The sequence below is a fragment of the Octodon degus genome, unplaced genomic scaffold (genome assembly GCF_000260255.1).
Source record: "Octodon degus isolate 3935 unplaced genomic scaffold, OctDeg1.0 scaffold00118, whole genome shotgun sequence".
Taxonomy (NCBI): domain Eukaryota; kingdom Metazoa; phylum Chordata; class Mammalia; order Rodentia; family Octodontidae; genus Octodon; species Octodon degus.
The window spans coordinates 5,599,958-5,603,334 of NW_004524694.1; positions in this window are offsets into that span (position 1 = coordinate 5,599,958).

The following is a 3,377-nucleotide window of genomic DNA, read 5'->3' on the forward strand; positions in this document are numbered from 1 at the left end:
CTGTATTGTTTGCTAAATGTTTAAATTTTGTGTGCAATATATTTATGTATTAACTGTATTTTTGATTTAATGAAAGCTCCTTGCTTCAAGTTTTATTATTTCATGTGTGGTTCATGTACACACAGAAAAATAGAGATTGAGATTATAATATGTCTGTAATAATGAAGTGTGAGTCACTACGTTTTGCTTCTCCCACTGTCTCACATTGGGTTTTTGGAGCCTCTTAACTTGGATCTTTTGGTTATTACATGCCATAGCCATACACTGAGTGCATCTATGTTGTTAGGAAGAAAAGAAAGAAGAGACACTAGCTCAACAGGACCAATTTATTTCAGAACAAACATGAGAGGGAGCCTTTTGGCATTATAGGTAAGACTAGTAACTGTCATATGTAAAGGGGTCTTACGTAGGATGCTGGGAGGCCAGAGCAGGGAGTTCAGTGAAAGAGGGTGTGGCTACCTACCTAGGTAGCCTGTCCAGTGACAAGGGGTGGTTGTCCTCAGTAGCAGAAGTGAATAATGGTGTGAGTTGATCCTAATAGGTGGGCTAGACTATGGTACCAGCCCCCAGATGTAGCTGTGCTAGGTGTTGGGGGCTAGAGGGGCCTGTAGTCAGGACTGCAGGGGTCAGATTGCTTTGCATGTGCTTAATACTATAGGCATAGAATTGTCACTTTATCTAGTTACTTACAATGGAGAACAGGTTTTATAAGCTCCATTCCAGATTTTAGTTTCTCTCCTTGTTAATGGGCTGTCACCACTCAGAGGTCTTAGGTGACAGTCAAATACACAGTGCTCACAACCATGTCCTTGGTCTTTCTCTTTCTGCCTCTCTGTCACAGTTTTTCTTTCTGAGTTTGTGCTGAAGTTGTAACTCTGGGTCAGTGTTCATCTGTGCTGTCTTTTCTTATTTTTATATGCTGATCTGGACTATAGACAACATTTTTGTGTTTTACTATTTCTAGAATTTAGAATAAATAATTTGAAACTACTAATCCCACTCCTACGGGGAGGGGGGGAGGACTACATACTACTGAACACAGTTGCTTTTGGTTCTTCCTTTTGGTCATATGAGATATGGCCACATACAATTTTCCAAATTTACTGAGGTTAACTGTTTCCTCCACATCTGCCTGCTCCTTTGCGCGCAGTTACACTATTCACTTGTCCTGCAGTTCTTTTCCTTTTCTTTTTGATTTTGGATCTCTTTGCCAAAAATGTTCGTTTTAATTGCATTTTTCTTTGAGTTTGTAAAACATTAATCATTTTTAATATCTATGAACTTTGTGTTCTGTCTTGTTCCTTTGATTACAATATTATGAGCTTCATCAGGACAGGATTTGGAGGGATTTTTTTTTTTTTTTGCATCTAATGCACAACAAAAGGAAAATGACAGGTTACTGTAAGGAATGACTCAGAGATCAAGAAAACTGCTTTGGATTCAAACCTTAGCTGTAAAATACAGTGAAATTATAACCTGAGCACAGTAAAATGGCACCCTTAGATGAGTTTCTTTTTTTTTTTTTTTTTTTCCTTTAAGTGCAGATGCTGAAAGATGTAAGAATGAAATGTGATCCTGTGGAGAATGCTATCTCTTAGGGACTGCTTTGTTTCAGAATATATCATAAATTATATAGAAAATAGATGTATATGTTGTGCACTTACAACCAAGTTACCATTACTCATATGTTTACAAAAGTTTGTAAAAAAAGTGTGGGTGGCTATTTGCATTTTATAAATGAGACTTTTCAAATTTGATAGCAAAGGAAACTGAGAGCTTTTTAAGGATATCAAAAGATTTTCTAATACAAATGGTGCCCTATTAATGTGAAGAGGAATTTGAATAATATTCTGACATAATAGTAGAGAAATAGGCAATAATTTAGAGGTTAACAGTATGCTAACCTAATGAATACTTTTATTCTGATAAAATGGACTCCCACACAACTCAAGATCAAGACTACATTTCTGCAAATGAGCTTCTTAAACTATGATCAGAGAGTGTTTTCTATCCCCTTATATTGTTAAGTCAAGAGCTTTATTTATTTTTTTTATAAGAAGTAGCTGGGCTTTTAATTGATACTATGTGAGTTAATGGTAATATTTCTAAAACTAGTCGTGGACATTACCATCCAATTACTAGACAATTCGCCAGTTTTCAGGGAACTCAAGTGCCTTCTGGGCAGGAACTAAATACAGAGGTAGAGAAGTGAAAGGCATAGCCCAACCAGCAGGCTTCCGAGAGAGTGTATGAAGCCAGGGTTTTTACTGAGAACTTATCTGTGGAGGTCATCACTTCCAAAGTATACAGGAAAAATTATGGAAAACCAATGTTTGCTTTTAAAAAAGATAAATCATGGATTCTTGATGCCTGCTAACAGGATAGAGCATTGAGTGAGCCTTACAGTGATTTTCTGTCATTCAAAATAGTAACAGGTATGGGGCCCAGGAAACGACTCAGTAGCTTGACTGCCTGGCAAGCACAAGGTCCTGAGTTTGATCCCCGGAACCACCCCCCACAAAAAAAATAGTAATAGGTTTAAGGTTGCATATTGCTGATCAAATAGCTATGTAGAAATGTTTGTTAACCCCCAACAACATAAAATTAATTTTTTTTAATTTATATTGTAAGTATAATTTCCTAAAAAATGGAAGTAGTGTATCTTAATACCAAGGGAAAGAAAAAGAGAGGCTAAGAGTGATAAAGAGATTTTCTTTAATAGCTTCCTTGTGAACTTTGCTTATTTTCAAGCAGAATGGTTGCACTGATGGTGTGGGAAAAAGATGTTATTCCCTCCAACCAGCTAAGCATTAGACAGGTTTCTTCATGACTAGAGATCCCTGAGGGTTTGACATTCACTTTCAGAAAACTTTCCTTCTGAACGCTGCTTGCCAATTTTAAAACCCAGAAATCGTTCTCGGGGAAGATCGTGCCATATTTGTCCTTCTCTTCTTGGATTGTTTGACTTAGATACTATCCTCCAGGATATTTATCTTATAGGATATCAAAACATTCAATCTCACAGAAGCAGAGTGAACAACTGCTGTTGTGGTTTAGAAAGAAAAAGAAGCAGAGTTGTTTAAGGAGTACAAAGTTGCATGCAACTCAGCACGCCAAATATGTTCTATGGATCTGTCACACTGCCTGGTGTCAATAGTAAATGATATCCTACACTTAGTGAAGCCAGGAAGAGGATTCAAATCACAGTCTTCATACAAAGTGTCAGGCTAACAATGAAGGTTGTGTACAGTATGCACAATGAGAGGCATTTTTTGGAGGAAATGGAGATGTGTATTACTTCAATTGTGATCATGGTTCTCATGCCACCCTCAGGAATTTGTACTCATGAAGGTTTCCTACACCTGAATGATAAATCT